The 22,614-nt window shown below is 47.7% G+C and overlaps 1 protein-coding gene across 4 annotated transcripts in view; it reads left to right on the top strand.

Annotated features, from left to right (window-relative positions):
• The first annotated feature begins 7,762 nt into the window (after positions 1 to 7,762).
• The window catches only part of REV1 (REV1 DNA directed polymerase), a 266,941-nt gene continuing 252,089 nt past the window's right edge, over positions 7,763 to 22,614 (top strand). For 2 of the 4 annotated variants that reach the window (XM_063953375.1, XM_063953372.1), the window contains exon 1: positions 7,763 to 8,028. The gene's annotated coding sequence lies outside the window, so the exon portion shown is untranslated. Of the gene's footprint in view, positions 8,029 to 8,316; positions 8,341 to 22,614 lie in introns of those variants that run through there. The other 2 variants (XM_063953374.1, XM_063953373.1) reach the window with 2 other exon arrangements.

Below are 22,614 nucleotides of genomic sequence, written 5' to 3'. Positions count from 1 at the left end.
CCCTCACCCCAGACACGTTACCCAAATACTAAAAGAAAATTGGATCTCCTATCCACTGCGCTCTCCCACTATGCAAATTCGTGAAAAAGGGGAAAAACCTCTACTTATCTGAAGGAGTTGGTGTATTTTTCTTCCTCTCTTTCTATCCCACCTTCTTCACTTTAGGATTTAGTGTAACTAATGATAAGTGATATTATTCCAGAGGTCCCATATGAACAACCATGCAAGAGAAAATAAAACACAATCTAGTGTAATACCATCACATAAATCTCTTCATTAGATAAAAATGCAATATGGATCCTTATATTCAAATCTGAAAAAATAAGATTTTACTTACCGATAAATCTATTTCTCGGAGTCCGTAGTGGATGCTGGGGTTCCTGAAAGGACCATGGGGAATAGCGGCTCCGCAGGAGACAGGGCACAAAAAGTAAAGCTTTTCCAGATCAGGTGGTGTGCACTGGCTCCTCCCCCTATGACCCTCCTCCAGACTCCAGTTAGGTACTGTGCCCGGACGAGCGTACACAATAAGGGAGGATTTTGAATCCCGGGTAAGACTCATACCAGCCACACCAATCACACCGTACAACTTGTGATCTAAACCCAGTTAACAGTATGATAACAGCGGAGCCTCTGAAAGATGGCTTCCTTCAACAATAACCCGAATTAGTTAACAATAACTATGTACAATTATTGCAGATAATCCGCACTTGGGATGGGCGCCCAGCATCCACTACGGACTCCGAGAAATAGATTTATCGGTAAGTAAAATCTTATTTTCTCTATCGTCCTAGTGGATGCTGGGGTTCCTGAAAGGACCATGGGGATTATACCAAAGCTCCCAAACGGGCGGGAGAGTGCGGATGACTCTGCAGCACCAAATGAGAGAACTCCAGGTCCTCCTTAGCCAGAGTATCAAATTTGTAAAATTTTACAAACGTGTTCTCCCCTGACCACGTAGCTGCTCGGCAAAGTTGTAATGCCGAGACCCCTCGGGCAGCCGCCCAAGATGAGCCCACCTTCCTTGTGGAGTGGGCCTTTACAGATTTAGGCTGTGGCAGGCCTGCCACAGAATGTGCAAGTTGGATTGTGCTACAGATCCAACGAGCAATCGTCTGCTTAGACGCAGGAGCACCCATCTTGTTGGGTGCATACAATATAAACAACGAGTCAGATTTTCTGACTCCAGCTGTCCTTGCAATATATATTTTTAATGCTCTGACAACGTCCAGTAACTTGGAGTCCTCCAAGTCACTTGTAGCCGCAGGCACTACAATAGGCTGGTTCAGATGAAATGCTGACACCACCTTAGGGAGAAAATGCGGACGAGTCCGCAGTTCTGCCCTATCCGAATGGAAAATCAGATATGGGCTTTTGTAAGATAAAGCTGCCAGTTCTGACACTCTCCTGGCCGAAGCCAGGGCTAGAAGCATGGTCACTTTCCATGTGAGATATTTCAAATCCACCTTCTTTAGTGGTTCAAACCAATGAGATTTTAGAAAGTCCAAAACCACATTGAGATCCCACGGTGCCACTGGAGGCACCACAGGAGGCTGTATATGTAGCACTCCCTTAACAAAGGTCTGGACTTCAGGGACTGAAGCCAATTCTTTTTGAAAGAAAATCGACAGGGCCGAAATTTGAACCTTAATAGATCCCAATTTGAGACCCATAGACAATCCTGATTGCAGGAAATGTAGGAATCGACCCAGTTGAAATTCCTCCGTCGGAGCACTCCGATCTTCGCACCACGCAACATATTTTCGCCAAATTCGGTGATAATGTTGCACGGTTACTTCCTTCCTTGCTTTAATCAAAGTAGGAATGACTTCTTCCGGCATGCCTTTTTCCTTTAGGATCCGGCGTTCAACCGCCATGCCGTCAAACGCAGCCGCGGTAAGTCTTGAAACAGACAGGGACCCTGCTGAAGCAAGTCCCTCCTTAGAGGTAGAGGCCACGGATCTTCCGTGATCATCTCTTGAAGTTCCGGGTACCAAGTCCTTCTTGGCCAATCCGGAACCACTAGTATCGTTCTTACGCCTCTTTGCCGTATAATTCTCAATACTTTTGGTATGAGAGGCAGAGGAGGAAACACATACACCGACTGGTACACCCAAGGCGTTACCAGCGCGTCCACAGCTATTGCCTGCGGATCTCTTGACCTGGCGCAATACCTGTCCAGTTTTTTTTGTTGAGGCGAGACGCCATCATGTCCACCATTGGTCTTTCCCAACGGGTTACCAGCATGTGGAAGACTTCTGGATGAAGTCCCCACTCTCCCGGGTGAAGATCGTGTCTGCTGAGGAAGTCTGCTTCCCAGTTGTCCACTCCCGGGATGAACACTGCTGACAGTGCTATCACATGATTCTCTGCCCAGCGAAGAATCCTTGCAGCTTCTGCCATTGCACTCCTGCTTCTTGTGCCGCCCTGTCTGTTCACATGGGCGACTGCCGTGATGTTGTCCGACTGGATCAACACCGGTTTTCCCTGAAGCAGAGGTTCTGCCTGGCTTAGAGCATTGTATATTGCTCTTAGTTCCAGAATGTTTATGTGAAGAGACGTTTCCAGGCTCGTCCATACTCCCTGGAAGTTTCTTCCTTGTGTGACTGCTCCCCAGCCTCTCAGGCTGGCGTCCGTGGTCACCAGGATCCAATCCTGTATGCCGAATCTGCGGCCCTCCAATAGATGAGCACTCTGCAACCACCACAGAAGAGACACCCTTGTCCTTGGAGACAGGGTTATCCGCAGGTGCATCTGAAGATGCGACCCTGACCATTTGTCCAACAGATCCCTTTGGAAAATTCTTGCGTGGAATCTGCCGAATGGAATTGCTTCGTAAGAAGCCACCATTTTTCCCAGGACTCTTGTGCATTGATGTACAGACACCTTTCCTGGTTTTAGGAGGTTCCTGACAAGCTCGGATAACTCCTTGGCTTTTTCCTCCGGGAGAAAAACCTTTTTCTGAACCGTGTCCAGAATCATCCCTAGGAACAGCAGACGAGTTGTCGGCATTAACTGGGATTTTGGAATATTCAGAATCCACCCGTGCTGTTTTAGCACTTCTTGAGACAGTGCTAATCCCATCTCTAGCTGTTCTCTGGACCTTGCCCTTATTAGGAGATCGTCCAAGTATGGGATAATTAATATGCCTTTTCTTCGAAGAAGAATCATCATCTCGGCCATTACCTTTGTAAAGACCCGAGGTGCCGTGGACAATCCGAACGGCAGCGTCTGAAACTGATAGTGACAGTTTTGTACAACGAACCTGAGGTACCCCTGGTGTGAGGGGTAAATTGGAACGTGGAGATACGCATCCTTGATGTCCAAGGATACCATAAAGTCCCCCTCTTCCAGGTTCGCTATCACTGCTCTGAGTGACTCCATCTTGAACTTGAACTTCTTTATGTACAGGTTCAAGGACTTCAGATTTAGAATAGGCCTTACCGAGCCATCCGGCTTCGGTACCACAAAAAGAGTGGAATAATACCCCTTCCCTTGTTGTAGAAGAGGTACCTTGACTATCACCTGCTGAGAGTACAGCTTGTGAATGGCTTCCAAAACCGTCTCCCTTTCGGAGGGGGACGTTGGTAAAGCAGACTTCAGGAAACGGCGAGGTGGATCTGTCTCTAATTCCAACCTGTACCCCTGAGATATTATCTGCAGGATCCAGGGATCTACCTGCGAGTGAGCCCACTGCGCGCTGTAATTTTTGAGACGACCATCCCCGAGTCCGCTTGAGAAGCCCCAGCGTCATGCTGAGGCTTTTGTAGAAGCCGGGGAGGGCTTCTGTTCCTGGGAAGGAGCTGCCTGTTGCTGTCTCTTCCCTCGACCTCTGCCTCGTGGCAGATATGAATAGCCCTTTGCTCTCTTATTTTTAAAGGAACGAAAGGGCTGCGGTTGAAAAGTCGGTGCCTTTTTCTGTTGGGGAGTGACTTGAGGTAGAAAGGTGGATTTCCCGGCTGTAGCCGTGGCCACCAAATCTGATAGACCGACTCCAAATAACTCCTCCCCTTTATACGGCAAAACTTCCATATGCCGTTTTGAATCCGCATCGCCTGTCCACTGTCGCGTCCATAAAGCTCTTCTGGCCGAAATGGACATAGCACTTACCCGTGATGCCAGTGTGCAGATATCCCTCTGTGCATCACGCATATAAAGAAATGCATCCTTTATTTGTTCTAACGACAGTAAAATATTGTCCCTGTCCAGGGTATCAATATTTTCAATCAGGGACTCTGACCAAACTACCCCAGCACTGCACATCCAGGCAGTCGCTATAGCTGGTCGTAGTATAACACCTGCATGTGTGTATATACTTTTTTGGATATTTTCCATCCTCCTATCTGATGGATCTTTAAGTGCGGCCGTCTCAGGAGAGGGTAACGCCACTTGTTTAGATAAGCGTGTTAGCGCCTTGTCCACCCTAGGAGGTGTTTCCCAGCGCTCCCTAACCTCTGGCGGGAAAGGGTATAATGCCAATAATTTCTTTGAAATTATCAGCTTTTTATCAGGGGCAACCCACGCTTCATTACACACGTCATTTAATTCTTCTGATTCAGGAAAAACTATAGGTAGTTTTTTCACACCCCACATAATACCCTGTTTAGTGGTACCTGTAGTATCAGCTAAATGTAACGCCTCCTTCATTGCCAAAATCATATAACGTGTGGCCCTACTGGAAAATACGGTTGATTCGTCACCGTCACCACTGGAGTCAGTGCCTGTGTCTGGGTCTGTGTCGACCGACTGAGGCAAAGGGCGTTTCACAGCCCCTGACGGTGTTTGAGTCGCCTGGACAGGCACTAATTGATTGTCCGGCCGTCTCATGTCGTCAAACGACTGCTTTAGCGTGTTGACACTATCCCGTAGTTCCATAAATAAAGGCATCCATTCTGGTGTCGACTCCCTAGGGGGTGACATCCTCATATTTGGCAATTGCTCCGCCTCCACACCAATATCGTCCTCATACATGTCGACACACACGTACCGACACACAGCAGACACACAGGGAATGCTCCTAACGAAGACAGGACCCACTAGCCCTTTGGGGAGACAGAGGGAGAGTTTGCCAGCACACACCAAAAGCGCTATAAATAACAGGGATAGCCTTATAATAAGTGCTCCCTTATAGCTGCTTTATATATATCAAAATATCGCCATAAATTTGCCCCCCCCTCTCTGTTTTACCCTGTTTCTGTAGTGCAGTGCAGGGGAGAGACCTGGGAGCCGTCCTGACCAGCGGAGCTGTGAGAGGAAATGGCGCTGTGTGCTGAGGAGATAGGCCCCGCCCCTTTTTTGGCGGGCTCGTCTCCCGCTATTTAGTGAATCCAGGCAGGGGTTAAATATCTCCATATAGCCTCTGGGGGCTATATGTGAGGTATTTTTAGCCTTTATATAGGTTACATTTGCCTCCCAGGGCGCCCCCCCCCAGCGCCCTGCACCCTCAGTGACTGCGTGTGAAGTGTGCTGAGAGGAAAATGGCGCACAGCTGCAGTGCTGTGCGCTACCTTTAGAAGACTGCAGGAGTCTTCAGCCGCCGATTCTGGACCTCTTCTGACTTCAGCATCTGCAAGGGGGCCGGCGGCGCGGCTCCGGTGACCATCCAGGCTGTACCTGTGATCGTCCCTCTGGAGCTGATGTCCAGTAGCCAAGAAGCCAATCCATCCTGCACGCAGGTGAGTTCACTTCTTCTCCCCTCAGTCCCTCGTTGCAGTGATCCTGTTGCCAGCAGGACTCACTGTAAAATAAAAAACCTAAGCTAAACTTTTTCTAAGCAGCTCTTTAGGAGAGCCACCTAGATTGCACCCTTCTCGGCCGGGCACAAAAATCTAACTGGAGTCTGGAGGAGGGTCATAGGGGGAGGAGCCAGTGCACACCACCTGATCTGGAAAAGCTTTACTTTTTGTGCCCTGTCTCCTGCGGAGCCGCTATTCCCCATGGTCCTTTCAGGAACCCCAGCATCCACTAGGACGATAGAGAAAGATATGATCCACACATGTGTATAAAAAATGCAAATTTTTAATGCTAAAATGGTTTTCAATTAAACAGTGTGCTTCAGTCACATAGATGACACTTGTCCACTTTTACATCCAATAATATGTGAGGGTGGCTTCCTACCAGATTTGGGAATTTTGAAGTGCTTATAAAAAAGCTGTGCAGATGTTACAGCAGTTCCAGGAACAATCAGCCTCAGTGGTCAGCACCTCGTCCTTTCCTCTTCCGGTATGTTCGCCACAGATCCTCACCCTCATCCCAAATCCCACACCTGAAAAAACCTTTTGACAGAGTGCGAGTGTTTGCTTTTGGAGGTGACATTGCACTTTTGACCAGTTTATCTTTGATGTTCTTGGCTTTCCGGTAAATGAATTTGGGTCTCTCCGGCAATAATTTTTCTAATAAAGGGTCACCCTTTAAGATAGTCCAGTGGTTCCTAAATATCCTTTCTATCTGTTTATGTTGAATATTGTAGTTTGTGATAAATGCCAAAGAAAAGTTCTTATCTCCATTCGATACCGATGTTTTCCTTGATGGAAGTAATAAATCCTTTCTTTCAATATTTTCACATTTAGTGACAGCTTTTTCAATATTCTTATCACTGTACCCACTGTTCTTAAATCTCTTAACCATTGCATCGGCTTGTTCTCTATAGATCTCATTATCCGTGCAATTCCTCTTAAGTCTTTGTAACTGACTATGAGGTATGGACTCCAACCAGTTGACATGATGGCAACTGTTGGTATGGATATATGTTCCCGAATCAGTTGGTTTTATATGATTACGGGTTTTAAGTTGTCCATCTTCCACATAGATATTTAAATCCAGGAAATTTACACTGCTGTTGCTAATTTCAAATGTCAACAGAATGTTATAATTATTATCATTCAACTGGTCACAGAAGGTGGTCAAGATATCTCTATCTCCCCTCCAAATGAAAATGATGTCATCTATGTACCTATGGTAGGGGGAAGACCAAGGTCAGTGGGCTACCAGTTTTAATATCAACTACAACATCTATACCCCTTAGTAACCTATGGCGAACAAAGCCATCAAGCCCGAAGAATGGTGAGCAAAGCAAACCGTGGGACTACTCTTTGGATCCCATGTTCTTAACCTTGCTCCTCCCCCTGCCATATCAGGTCAGAAGGAGGTTCACCACTGTTTGCCAAAGTGGTTATGGACCAGTTGTTCCCAACCATGGTCTTCAAGTACCCCCAACAGTTCATGTTTTCCAGGTCTCCTCACAGGATTGAAAGTGAAATAATTTGCTCCACCTGTGGGACTTTTAAAATGTGTCACTTGCTAGGTGACATGGAAAACATGAACTGTTGGGGGTTACTTGAGAACCGAGGTTGGAAACCACTGTTATAGACACAACAGAGGGATGAAATACCAAAGGGAGGGCCTGTCTTGCAGGTGACTGACAAGAAGTACTTCCAATAGGAAGTCATTGCCAGTCACAGTGAAGCCAGCCAGTGCGATCACTACAACTGGCTCAGAGGTGGCGGATTTTTTTTACTTGGGGGCTGCACTCTCGTGGCCCATAGTTAAGTTACAATCCTCCACTGCGGCTGAGTTTGCATTCCCCCTCCCTCCTTCCCCCCCCCCCCGACTGTACAGCACACAGCCATGCCACCACAGACTGGATGAAGCGTGTCAGTAGTGCGCTGACATGATGCTGCTGCTGCTGCAGCACCGACCACCATACAAAGCCATAATCATAATGTTCGCTGTTCGTATCCAATAAAGTTTGATGTTGAAAGTCACGGGGAGGGGCCAGGGGCGGTGCAGACAGAAGGCGGGAGAGACGGCAGCAGCGGCTACAGCGCAGGGGGAAGAGACACACAGGAAGCGCTGCAGGGGACATAGAGACTCTGGGGATCGGGCGCCGGGAGGAGACGGCGAGTGACAGCTGCAGGCGCGCCCCTCGTATGCGACACCGCGACCGCCCGGCTCACACTGACAGCCAGAGACGCCGGCTGGGGAGTGGGGCTGTCACTCCGGGAATGGTGGTCTCACCCAGGGAGAAAGGTGAGCGCCCCTTGGCAGGGGCTTCTCCTGTGTCTGTGAGTCCGGGGTTCCCCGTCACCGCTGCTGGCTGTGTGTATGTATAGGGTGTCTTGTATATCAGCGTGCTGAGTGTCACTGAGCAGCACGTATTATGCTGGTGATGGGCGCTGCTGTTGCTGCAGGAGGTGGTGGCCTGGGATGACCCGCTGCTGCTGGCTGTGTGTGAGGGGGAGTTCCTCTCTGACTCCGCCCCCTGTGGCTGCTGCAGGGCTTCTAGCCCACAACAATGATCAGTGCTGAGTAGTCACCCCGGCGGCCTCCTCATCTGTCAGTGTGAGTGGTGTGACATCTGAATGCACTGCACGGACTCTCGCTCTCTGCATGTGACCGGCAGCCTCATTGCCTGCTTTATATCAGCTCAGGAGATGTGTGTTTCTGTATACATGTCTGCTGGCTTCTTACATATACACCCCCTCATTATTGTAAGGTCACAGGATCATTTCAGCATACACTAAAGAGGGGTGCAAATGGAAGTAAGCCTCCTTCATATAATTTTTTTTAAGTGGTATAGCATAATTAATGATCATCTAATTACCACCACATCCAAAAAAAATTTCATCTGTCTATTGTGGTAACTAATTGCATGTTTAACTGTACATTTTTGGACTTGGGACTAGACATTAATATATTAATACAGCAAAACAGATTTGTGAGGTTATACTTTACTCTTTCACATGACTGTATATATAAGGTGCGTATACACTAGGACGATATCGTCAAGAAGTGCCCGCTTTGGACACATCATTCACAATATCGTCCATTGTGAATGCATTATGTCGTTGATGATGCACGCACCTGCATCCTCTGCCAGACTTACATGCAGGTATGACGGGTCACATAGCCAGCGAGGACTATGCTGAGGTATGTAGCATGCCGTAGATCATCGCTGCCGGCATTGGCACGTGTGTATGCACTAGCCGTTGCCAGCACCCCGACGGATCCCGTCGCTGACTACACCGCATGCAAGTTGTCCTAGTGTGTACCCACCTTTTTATTTTTTGATCCTTAGACTGAATACACACTATACAGACAAAGCGGATGATTTAGGTAAGCTATACACATCAATCGACCATTCCAGACATCACAGCTGGCAGGCATTTGAATTTGCCTGGCCAGCTGTGTTGGCGGTACCTGCAGCTGGGTGTGTGTCACGTTACCGGCGGTCAGCATCCTGACTGCGGGATCCCGACCGCAGAATGCCAGCGGGCTCGGCGATCGCCACAAGTTTTATTCCCACTCTATGGGTGTCGTGGACACCCACGAGTGGGAATAGTCCCTGTTAGTCGGGATAGTGAGCGGGCGGGATGTAGGGGGCGTGTTGTGACTGACAGTCTTTCGACTGCAACCCTTGCAGCCAGTATATGGATGGTTGTTGGGTTGCCGGTACACACAGCCAGCCATGCATTTGCTGTACTACAGGAACGACGTGATAGGTCTGTAAATGACGTTGTTCATGGACATATTGGGTGTACACACCTGCCACTCCACTCATCATATATTGTTCGTCGAAGTGGAAAGCAATATATCGAGCAGTGTGTACCCAGCCTTAGTTTAAATGCATTGTTTTCCATGTGGTATGTCTAATGTCCAAAATATATCTGTAGTTTAAAAATATACTGGTAGGTTAATTGGCTCCCCCCTAAAAATAACCCTAGAGTATATGTGTACGTGTGGAAAGGAACATTGATTGTGAGATCCACTGGTTCAGGTACTGATGTGAATGGCCAAATATTTCCTATAAAGTGCTGCCAAATATGTGCGCTATATATAAATAACTGGTATTAAATAACCAGGAATGTGGTTATGAAATACAAGCCATGAGTTTTTTTTATGCATTTCTGTTATAATTGTATTCATTATTTTGTTCATATTATTAGTATTTTTTTTTTCCTTTAGTTAATGTTTGTAATTGCCACTTTGGGGTGTAATCCAATAAACTGGAAAGGGGTTCTCCAGGTTTCGCGCCCGCTGCTATTCAATTAGACTGACTTTTCCCCACGTGGTAAACCTTCTGTAAGCGCATGCTTAACCCTTTGATTCCACCTAACATGCAGAATCAATGGGTTTCCCCCGTGCGTGAAAACCCCAGAGAATGCCTTTTATTGCAGATGTTTCCTCGCAGCTCATAAAGCTGCCAGGAAAAATGCACCTCTGTAGTCTAACTGTGGGGTAAACCTCACTAATTGAATTGGTCAGCAGGGGTCATTAACCACAGTATTTAATTGGATTCCTCCTTTGCTTTTTTTTTAGGACCTTTTATATTTTCCTCCCAAATTTTTTTTTTTTTCCTTTAACCAGCTTAGAGGTATATGCAATTGCGGTCGAATTGCCGCAAATGTCGAAAAACGGGGCATTTTCGACAAAAAAAAAAAATCGACAATGCAATATAGTACTTTTCGACAAAAAAACTGCCTTTTCAGATTCGACTTTTTGAAATTCGACAGTTGTCAAATTCGACATGTCTGCAATGGTAAAAATGAGGCTTTTCGACAAATGTATATTCAATTGAAGAATGTCGATTCGACAACAGTGCTTTTCGACAGTCATTTCGTCAATTTCATTCCGCCTCACTTTGGTGGCGGAATCTAATAAAAAATTGTAAAAATGTTTTGTTTTGTGTTTTTTTTTTTTTTTTGCTACTAGCATATCTATTTATATTAGAAGGGAGTATCTACATGGTTTGTCTATTAGGAACCACAAGTATTATTTATATATTTTTAAAAGAATATATATATATATTTTTTTTTTACTGACTAAAATAATATGAAGAGATCAGAGCATGTTTTTCAGTGGGAATGGGTTAAAAATCAAGAAACAAAATGCGTGGGATCCCCCCTCCTAAGCATAACCAGCCTCGGGCTCTTCGAGCCGGTCCTGGTTGTAAAAATACGGGAAAAAATTGACAGGGGATCCCCCGTATTTTTACAACCAGCACCGGGCTCTGCGTCCGGTCCTGGTGCAAAAAATACGGGGAACAAAAAGCGTAGGGGTCCCCCGTATTTTTAACACCAGAACCGGGCTCCACTAGCTGGAGAGATAATGCCACAGCCGGGGGACACTTTTATACTGGTCCCTGCGGCCGTGGCATTAAATCCCCAACTAGTCACCCCTGGCCAGGGAACCCTGGAGGAGTGGGGACCCCTTAAATCAAGGGCTCCCCCCCTCCAGCCACCCAAGGGCCAGGGGTGAAGACCGAGGCTGCCCCCCCCCCCCCCCCCCCCCCCCCCATCCAAGGGCTGCGGATGGGGGGCTGATGGCCTTGTGTCAAATAAATAAGAGTATTGTTTTTAGTAGCAGAACTACAAGTCCCAGCAAGCCTCCCCCGCAAGCTGGTACTTGAAGAACCACAAGTACCAGCATGCGGGGGATAAACGGACCCGCTGGTACCTCTAGTTCTACTGCAAAAAAAATACCCAAATAAAAACAGTACACAGACACCGTGAAAGTAAAACTTTATTGCATACATGCACACCAACATAAACACATATTTACCTATGTTCACACGAGGTTCGGTCCACTTCTCCAAGTAGAATCCACGGTGTACCTGAAAATAAAATTATACTCGCCAAAATCCAGTAGCTCCGTCCTCTTCTTTTTTTTTTTTTTTGTAATCCACGTACTTGGCAAAAAAAGAAAACGCATTTACCCGGACCACGCACTGAAAGGGGTCCCATGTTTACACATGGACCCCTTTCCCCGAATGCCGGGACCCCCCATGACTCCTGTCACAGATGGTCCCTTCAGCCAATCAGGGAGCGCCACGCCGTGGCACTCATGATTGGCTGTGCGCGTCTGACAGCGGTTAGGTTACTCGTGGTCAGCCGCTGACCGTGAGTAACCTCACCGCTGACCGCAAAGTTCCCACCATTGAAGATAATGGAGCGGCTGTGCGATGTGCCGTCTGACAGCTCAGACACGCACAGCCAATCAGGAGCGTGCCACGACGTGGCGCTCCCTGATTGGCTGAAGGGACCCTCTGTGACAGGAGTCACGGTGGGTCCCGGCATTCGGGGAAAGGGGTCCAATGTGTAAACATGGGACCCCTTTCAGTGCGTGGTCCGGGTAATGCGGTTTGTTTTTTTGTCAAGTACGTGGATTACAAAACAGAAGAGGACAGATCTACACTGGATTTTGGTGAGTATAATTTTCTTTTCAGGTACCCTGTGGATTCTACTTGGAGAAGTGGACCGAGCCTCGTGTCAACATAGGTAAGTATGTGTGTGTCGGTATGCATGTATGTAATAAAGTTTTACTTTCACGGTGTCTGTGTACTGTGTTTTATTTGAGTATTTTTTTTGCAGTAGAACTACAGGTACCAGCGCCCCCCCCGCATGCTGATACTTGTGGTTCTCCAAGTACCAGCTTGTGGGGGAGGCTTGCTGGGACTTGTAGTTCTGCTACAAAAAACAATACTCTTTTATTTGACACAAGGCTATCAGCCCCACATCTGCAGCCCTTGGATGGGGGGGACACCCCTGGCCCTTGGGTGGCTGGAGGGGGGGGGGGGGGACCCCTTGATTTAAGGGGTACCCACTCCTCCAGGGTACCCCGGCCAGGGGTGACTAGTTGGGGATTTAATGCCACGTCCGCAGGGACCAGTATAAAAGTGTCCCCCGGCTGTGGCATTATCTCTCCAGCTAGTGGAGCCCAGTGCTGGTGTTAAAAATACGGGGGACCCCTACATTTTTTGTCCCCCGTATTTTTTGCACCAGGACCGTACGCAGAGCCCGGTGCTGGATGTGAAAATACGGGGGATCCCCTGTCAATTCCCCCCCGTATTTTTACAACCAGGACCGGCTCGAAGAGCCCAAGGCTGGTTATGCTTAGGAGGGGGGACCCCACGCAATTTTTGTTTTTTTTAAACACTTTTGTGCCGTCCAAAAAGTCGAATCCAGGACGCACACTATCCGTCAATTGGTCCGTTTTTCGACAGCGGGACTGTCGAATCCATTTTTTATTGAATATGTCGAATTCGGGTCCCGGCGGGAGGGTATGTGACTGTCAAATTGTGTCGAATTTAAAAACTGTCGAATTCCACCGCAATTGCATATACCCCTTAGTGCATTTAAGTATGTGTCACTTTTTTTTAAATATTGCCCGTCTGTGATCTCCCTATTCAGACTACATGCAAATGTTCAGCAGACACAGCAATATTTGGCAAACACACAGGAATTCAGGAGGCACATCCTTGTATTATAATTGCCCTAGTTTTCACAACAGATGTGTTTATTTTGTCTTCTGCAACAGAGCTACAGTATAAGCATACACTCGTACACACTGTTTAAGAAGATTAAGGAGAACATTTACTAAGCAGTGATAAGAGTGGAGAAGTGAGCCAGTGGAGAAGTTGCCCATGGTAACAAATCAGCACTGAAGTAACATCTATAATTTGCATACTATAAAATTACACAGAGCTGCTGTTTGGTTGATGGGGCAACTTCTCCACTGGCTCACTTCTCCGCTCTTATCACTGCTTAGTAAATGTCCCCCTAAGTGCGCCTGCCAATCATCATACTTGAGATTAGTGTTTAATTCTTTCCATATGGTGCAACTGTTATTACACCTCAATATCTGTGCCTGTATGGTCGGATTATGGTCTGAAAATTTGATGTATATACACGTACACTCTTGTCTTTTTGACTTTTTAAATTCCATCAGCAACCTATTCTAAATAATATCCTGCAGACAGAATACACAAGGCACTCTAGGATTTTGCAAAACTTCATAATGCCACTGTGTATTAAAATAGAAATGTATAGCTCTATATACAGCAAGTATAAACCTGGGTGCACACACATTAGATCCTCAGCTGATCTGGTTAAACACACCCGAGCAGCCAAGCGGTATGTATCGAGCTGTGACCTACTGTGAGGCGGCAGCAACAGTGAAGTAAGCGGCTCCTCTATGGGGATTGGGAGGTTGGCTGTACAGCACATAAGATGTGATCTCCTGATCCCGACTACTACAGGACTGTTATAAGCCAATTATCGGCTAACGCTCCTGCATCGTCACTGCATACATATCTATACAATAGTTAGAGGGTTTTGGGATAACAGGCCGACGATTGTATAGGTGTGTACCCAGCTTAACTTTACATCCATGTTGTAACATTACATTGTTTCAAACATTAACCAGTCTTTCCAGTTCATGCTGTAGGTGAAATACTCCACACATAATCACCATATCATATAATTTAACCAAGCAAATGCAGAATTTAGTTTTCTCTGACGTCCTAAGTGGATGCTGGGGACTCCGTCAGGACCATGGGGAATAGCGGCTCCGCAGGAGACAGGGCACAAAAGTAAAAGCTTTAGGATCAGGTGGTGTGCACTGGCTCCTCCCCCTATGACCCTCCTCCAAGCCTCAGTTAGGTTTTTGTGCCCGGCCGAGAAGGGTGCAATCTAGGTGGCTCTCCTAAAGAGCTGCTTAGAGTAAAAGTTTTGTTAGGTTTTTTATTTTCAGTGAGTCCTGCTGGCAACAGGCTCACTGCAACGAGGGACTTAGGGGAGAAGAAGTGAACTCACCTGCGTGCAGGATGGATTGGCTTCTTAGGCTACTGGACACTAGCTCCAGAGGGACGATCACAGGTACAGCCTGGATGGGTCACCGGAGCCGTGCCGCCGACCCCCTTGCAGATGCTGAAGAGAGAAGAGGTCCAGAAATCGGCGGCTGAAGACTTCCCAGTCTTCTTAAGGTAGCGCACAGCACGGCAGCTGTGCGCCATTGCTCTCAGCACACTTCACACCAACGGTCACTGAGGGTGCAGGGCGCTGGGGGGGGCGCCCTGGGCAGCAATGAAAGTACCTATGCTGGCTAAAAATACATCACATATAGCCTCTGGGGCTATATGGATGTATTTAACCCCTGCCAGGTTGTCAGAAAAACGGGAGAAGAAGCCCGCCGAAAAGGGGGCGGGGCCTATTCTCCTCAGCACACCGCGCCATTTTCCTACACAGCTCCGCTGCTAGGAAGGCTCCCAGGCTCTCCCCTGCACTGCACTACAGAAACAGGGTTAAAACAGAGAGGGGGGGCACTTATTTGGCGATATTATTATATATTAAGATGCTATAAGGGAAAACACTTATATAAGGTTGTCCCTGTATAATTATAGCGTTTTGGTGTGTGCTGGCAAACTCTCCCTCTGTCTCCCCAAAGGGCTAGTGGGGTCCTGTCCTCTATCAGAGCATTCCCTGTGTGTGTGCTGTGTGTCGGTACGTGTGTGTCGACATGTATGAGGACGATGTTGGTGAGGAGGCGGAGCAATTGCCTGTAATGGTGATGTCACTCTCTAGGGAGTCGACACCGGAATGGATGGCTTATTTAGGGAATTACGTGATAATGTCAACACGCTGCAAGGTCGGTTGACGACATGAGACGGCCGGCAAACCAATTAGTACCTGTCCAGGCGTCTCAAACACCGTCAGGGGCTTTAAAACGCCCATTTACCTCAGTCGGTCGACACAGACACGGACACTGACTCCAGTGTCGACGGTGAAGAAACAAACGTATTTTCCATTAGGGCCACACGTTACATGTTAAGGGCAATGAAGGAGGTGTTACATATTTCTGATACTACAAGTACCACAAAAAAGGGTATTATGTGGGGTGTGAAAAAACTACCTGTAGTTTTTCCTGAATCAGATAAATTAAATGAAGTGTGTGATGATGCGTGGGTTTCCCCCGATAGAAAATTATTGGCGTTATACCCTTTCCCGCCAGAAGTTAGGGCGCGTTGGGAAACACCCCTTAGGGTGGATAAGGCGCTCACACGCTTATCAAAACAAGTGGCGTTACCGTCTCCAGATACGGCCGCCCTCAAGGAGCCAGCTGATAGGAGGCTGGAAAATATCCTAAAAAGTATATACACACATACTGGTGTTATACTGCGACCAGCGATCGCCTCAGCCTGGATGTGCAGCGCTGGGGTGGCTTGGTCGGATTCCCTGACTGAAAATATTGATACCCTTGACAGGGACAGTATTTTATTGACTATAGAGCATTTAAAGGATGCATTTCTATATATGCGAGATGCACAGAGGGATATTTGCACTCTGGCATCAAGAGTAAGTGCGATGTCCATATCTGCCAGAAGATGTTTATGGACACAACAGTGGTCAGGTGATGCAGATTCCAAACGGCACATGGAAGTATTGCCGTATAAAGGGGAGGAGTTATTTGGGGTCGGTCCATCGGACCTGGTGGCCACGGCAACAGCTGGAAAATCCACCTTTTTTACCCCAAGTCACATCTCAGCAGAAAAAGACACCGTCTTTTCAGCCTCAGTCCTTTCGTCCCCATAAGGGCAAGCGGGCAAAAGGCCAGTCATATCTGCCCAGGGGTAGAGGAAAGGGAAGAAGACTGCAGCAGGCAGCCCCTTCCCAGGAACAGAAGCCCTCCACCGCTTCTGCCAAGTCCTCAGCATGACGCTGGGGCCGTACAAGCGGACTCAGGTGCGGTGGGGGGTCGTCTCAAGAGTTTCAGCGCGCAGTGGGCTCACTCGCAAGTGGACCCCTGGATCCTACAAGTAGTATCCCAGGGGTACAGATTGGAAATTCGAGACGTCTCCCCCTCGCAGGTTCCTGAAGTCTGCTTTACCAACGTCTCCCTCCGACAGGGAGGCAGTATTGGAAACAATTCACAAGCTGTATTCCCAGCAGGTGATAATCAAAGTACCCCTCCTACAACAAGGAAAGGGGTATTATTCCACACTATATTGTGGTACTGAAGCCAGACGGCTCGGTGAGACCTATTCTAAATCTGAAATCTTTGAACACTTACATACAAAGGTTCAAATCAAGATGGAGTCACTCAGAGCAGTGATAGCGAACCAGGAAGAAGGGGACTATATGGTGTCCCTGGACATCAAGGATGCTTACCTCCATGTCCCAATTTGCCCTTCTCACCAAGGGTACCTCAGGTTCGTGGTACAGAACTGTCACTATCAGTTTCAGACGCTGCCGTTTGGATTGTCCACGGCACCCCGGGTCTTTACCAAGGTAATTGCCGAAATGATGATTCTTCTTCAAAGAAAAGGCGTCTTAATTATCCCTTACTTGGACGATCTCCTGATAAGGGCAAGGTCCAGAGAACAGTTGGAGGTCGGAGTAGCACTATCTCAAGTAGTTCTACGACAGCACGGGTGGATTCTAAATATTCCAAAATCGCAGCTGTTTCCGACGACACGTCTGCTGTTCCTAGGGATGATTCTGGACACAGTCCAGAAAAAGGTGTTTCTCCCGGAGGAGAAAGCCAGGGAGTTATCCGAGCTAGTCAGAAACCTCCTAAAACCAGGCCAAGTGTCAGTGCATCAATGCACAAGAGTCCTGGGAAAAATGGTGGCTTCTTACGAAGCGATTCCATTCGGCAGATTTCACGCAAGAATTTTTCAGTGGGATCTGCTGGACGAATGGTCCGGATCGCATCTTCAGATGCATCAGCGAATAATCCTGTCTCCAAGGACAAGGGTGTCTCTTCTGTGGTGGCTGCAGAGTGCTCATCTACTAGAGGGCAGCACATTCGGCATTCAGGACTGGGTTCTGGTGACCACGGATGCCAGCCTGAGAGGCTGGGGAGCAGTCACACAGGGAAGAAATTTCCAAGGAGTGTGGTCAAGTCTGGAGACTTCTCTCCACATAAATATACTGGAGCTAAGGGCAATTTACAATGCTCTGAGCCTAGGAAGACCTCTGCTTCAAAGTCAACCGGTGCTGATCCAGTCGGACAACATCAAGGCAGTCGCCCACGTAAACAAACAGGGCGGCACAAGAAGCAGGAGGGCAATGGCAGCAAGGATTCTTCGCTGGGCGAAAAATCATGTGATAACACTGTCAGCTGTGTTCATTCCGGGAGTGGACAACTGGGAAGCAGACTTCCTCAGCAGGAACGACCTCCACCCGGGAGAGTGGGGACTTCATCTGGAAGTCTTCCACATGATTGTGAACCGTTGGGAAAGACCAAAGGTGGACATGATGGCGTCCCGTCTGAACAAAAAACTGGACAGGTATTGCGCCAGGTCAAGAGACCCTCAGGCAATAGCTGGGACGCTCTGGTAACACCGTGGGCGTACCAGTCGGTGTATGTGTTCCCTCCTCTGCCTCTCATACCCAAGGTACTGAGAATTATAAGACGGAGAGGAGTAAGAACTATACTCGTGGCTCCGGATTGGCCAAGATGGTACCCGGAACTTCAAGAGATACTAAGAAGGGATTTGCTTCAGCAAGGATCATGTCTGTTCCAAGACTTACCGCGGCTGCGTTTGACGGCATGGCGGTTGAACACCGGATCCTAAGGGAAAAAGGCATTCCGGAAGAGGTCATCCCTACCCTGGTCAGAGCCAGGAAGGAGGTGACCGCACAACATTATCACCGCATTTGGCGAAAATATGTTGCATGGTGTGAGGCCAGGAAGGCCCCCATGGAGGAATTTCAACTTGGTCGATTCCTGCATTTCCTACAAACAGGAGTGTCTATGGGCCTCAAATTGGGGTCCATTAAGGTTCAAATTTCGGCCCTGTCGATTTTCTTCCAGAAAGAATTGGCTTCAGTTCCTGAAGTCCAGAAGTTTGTCAAGGGAGTACTGCATATACAACCCCCTTTTGTGCCTCCAGTGGCACTGTGGGATCTCAACGTAGTTCTGGGATTCCTCAAATCACATTGGTTTAAACCGCTCAAATCTGTGGATTTAAAATATCTCACATGGAAAGTGACCATGCTGTTGGCCCTGGCCTAGGCCAGGCGAGTGTCAGAATTGGCGGCTTTGTCTCACAAAAGCCCATATCTGATTGTCCATTCGGACAGGGCAGAGCTGCGGACTCGTCCCCAGTTTCTCCCTAAGGTGTGGTGTTAGCGTTTCACCTGAACCAGCTTATTGTGGTACCTGCGGCTACTAGGGACTTGGAGGACTCCAAGTTGCTAGATGTTGTCAGGGCCCTGAAAATATAGGTTTCCAGGACGGCTGGAGTCAGGAAAACTGACTTGCTGTTATCCTGTATGCACCCAACAAACTGGGTGCTCTTGCTTCTAAGCAGACGATTGCTGGTTGGATGTGTAGTACAATTCAGCTTGCACATTCTGTGGCAGGCCTGCCACAGCCAAAATATGTAAATGCCCATTCCACAAGGAAGGTGGGCTCATCTTGGGCGGCTGCCCGAGGGGTCTCGGCTTTACAACTTTGCCGAGCTGCTACTTGGTCAGGGGCAAACACGTTTGAAAAATTCTACAAATTTGATACCCTGGCTGAGGAGGACCTGGAGTTCTCTCATTCGGTGCTGCAGAGTCATCCGCACTCTCCCGCCCGTTTGGGAGCTTTGGTATAATCCCCATGGTCCTGACGGAGTCCCCAGCATCCACTTAGGACGTCAGAGAAAATAAGAATTTACTTACCGATAATTCTATTTCTCGTAGTCCGTAGTGGATGCTGGGCGCCCATCCCAAGTGCGGATTGTCTGCAATACTTGTACATAGTTATTGTTACAAAAATCGGGTTATTATTGTTGTGAGCCATCTTTTCAGAGGCTCCGCTGTTATCATGCTGTTAACTGGGTTCAGATCACAGGTTGTACAGTGTGATTGGTGTGGCTGGTATGAGTCTTACCCGGGATTCAAAATCCTTCCTTATTGTGTACGCTCGTCCGGGCACAGTATCCTAACTGAGGCTTCGAGGAGGGTCATAGGGGGAGGAGCCAGTGCACACCACCTGATCCTAAAGCTTTTACTTTTGTGCCCTGTCTCCTGCGGAGCCGCTATTCCCCATGGTCCTGACGGAGTCCCCAGCATCCACTACGGACTACGAGAAATAGAATTATCGGTAAGTAAATTCTTATTTGTTCCATTATTCAAGGCTGCATATAGGTCAGATAATATTAAAAAAAGGGGAAATTTAATAACACACACACACACACACACACACACACACACACACACACACACACACACACACACACACTGGTTTAGCGTTATGTATTTTTTCATTAAATGTTATTGAGAATACTTGTCTGTGCATGCCTAGTTGTAATTTCGATTAGGGGAGGTGAGGAGGTACAGTAAGTAACTTTTGTGCATGCTGGGAAGAACTTGATGGCAAGGGTGTAGGTTATTTGAAAAGTCTTGTACCAGAGAACAAGATGCTGGTAGAGGAAGAGGTGAAATGTATTGACGTCATATTGGTGGTCATTCCGAGTTGATCGCACGCAGCAACTTTTTGCTGCTCGTGCAATCAACTAGACGACGTCTATGGGGGAGTGGATTTTAGCATAGCAGGGCTGCGATCGCTTATGCAGACCTGCTATGCTAAAAAAGTTTCCTGCAAAACAAGACCAGGGTCAGACCTACTTACCCTGTGTGACGGATCCAGCAACGAAGGTCCCGGGATTGACGTCAGACATTCGCCCTCCAAACTCCTGGACACGCCTGCGTTCGGATCGCCGTGGCCGGAAAACGTTGAGTAGACGCTCCGGAACACCTCCTCGCTGTCAATCGTCTTGCGATCACTTTCTTCTTTGTTCCGGCAACGACGCGCGCACATTGCGCCCACCAGGCATGCGCAGTTCCGACCTGTTCGCACTGCAGCAAAGAACCGATGTGTGCGAACGGGTTGGAATGACCCCCATTGTCAATAGTAGAATTCATTTCGATTTTGGGTTGTATAAAATAGTGTATCATGGTTTATGGTGAGGGAACAATATAATTGCCCATTTGAGGCCAGGGCCACAAGCGATAATTCTCTAATATATATGTAAAAAAAAAAAAAAAAAAAAAAAAAGTCTACATGTAGAAAGGGCCTAATTCAGACCAGATTGCAGCAGCAAAAATTCTCTCTAATGGGCAAAACCATGTGCAGTGCAGGTGGGGCAGATATAACATGTGCAAAGAGACAATACCCACACAAATCTAATACCCCTTTCACACCGCAGCTTGTACCCGGTAATTTGCCATTTTTACTGGCTTCCTAAACGGTTCGAGCTGCGATGTGAAAGGGTCACCTTCAATTTACCGTTTTCAAAATACCGGTATTTTGAAACGGTAAAAAAGCAGGGTCCTACCCGTTTCAGACCCGTTTCATTGTGCAGTGTGAAAGGGTCTGAAACGGTATTTGCAAGCCCCAGAAGGTGATAGGCTGTCTCCATGTGTGATCTCACCAGGCAGAAGCAGGAAATAAACATTTAAAATGACAACCACTGTTTTGTATGGGTGAAATGGGTTCAGTGTGAAAGGTACCAAAACGGTAATGAAATGGTAATATACTGGTTACAACATGCGATGTGAAGGGGGTTTAACTGCTCAGACCCGTTTAAAGAACCGTTTCAAAAGCAGGTTTTGCGATGTGAAAGCAGTATGACTCTCTACACATGTTATATTTGCCCCACCTGCAGTGAACAGGGTTTTGCCTAAGAGAGAGATCCTATTGCGATCAGGTCTGAATTAGGCCCAGAAGCAGGCTGAAACTAGCACTACAGGATTGAAAGCACTGGAGCTGGCTGTAGCTGCACAACCCTTCACATATCTACTCACGCTTGAGATGACCTTAAAATAAAAAACAAGTTGCCATGGCATCTAGAAAATACAGAGTGGTGTCTGTCCATCCTTGGTGTTCTTTTATCTCTCCTGCCTGGCCGCAAGCAATCCATGCCCTGGCACTATTGGGGTGGAATCACTGTCAGTCTGTCAGCAAATCAGAATTAATGAGTGTTAATAATTGCACTGTGAAGCTACTCATGGCTAATTGGGTTGAGCCCATGGTGTCCATGGTTTTGTTTTTTGTTTTTTCTCCCTTTGGACAGGTCCTTGATGAGGACCACAGCAGTATTCTTTATATATAGTGGGTAATTCAATTCAAAGGGATGGACACAATGGTGGTGATTTCATTATTATAGCGCAATGCATCTCCCATTGTGCTGTTCACTTGTTTATGCCAGTGGATGCGAATGTTTCAGACGCCCGTATTTCTGATTGCACGCTCCTGAGGTGGCGAGCAGAAGTTTGGTAACAAGTACTTTAGACTGGTTTAGACGCTTTACACGTATAAACTCTGTGCTTCTGGGCATGACAACATGGTAAGTAATCAGTGCCCGATCAGAGCAGCCATTGAATAGCTCTGTTAGGTGCCCATTACTTAAAAATGTTTTATTTATTTTTTTGCGTTCTATCTCCTGCATGTACCATTCCAGAACAGCACATCTTGCCCACCACTGCAATATTTCTTTTACCCTCTCAGAGGTCAGAGGAAAAAGTTGTGGTATTGCAATTAGCATAAATGGCTGATCTGTGCGCAGGCGGGCATTGCTGCTGGGTGGTCTTCAGTATGCCGGCGGTCGGGCTCCCGGCGACCAGCATACCGGCGCCGGGAGCCCGACAGCCGGCATACCGACACGTATTCTCCCTCGTGGGTGTCCATGACCCCCCTGGAGGGAGAATAAAATAGTGTGGCGCGCGTAGCGAGCCCGCAAGGGGCTCATTTGCGCTCGCCACACTGTCGGTAAGCCGGCGGCCGGCCTCCCGGCCCCGGTATGATGGTCGCCGGGAGGCCGGCCGCCTGGAGATCGTAGTGAAC

The sequence above is a fragment of the Pseudophryne corroboree genome, chromosome 2, assembly GCF_028390025.1.
Source record: "Pseudophryne corroboree isolate aPseCor3 chromosome 2, aPseCor3.hap2, whole genome shotgun sequence".
NCBI lineage: Eukaryota > Metazoa > Chordata > Amphibia > Anura > Myobatrachidae > Pseudophryne > Pseudophryne corroboree.
Note: the sequence above shows the minus strand (reverse complement) of the source record. Positions and strands in the feature narration are given on the sequence as shown.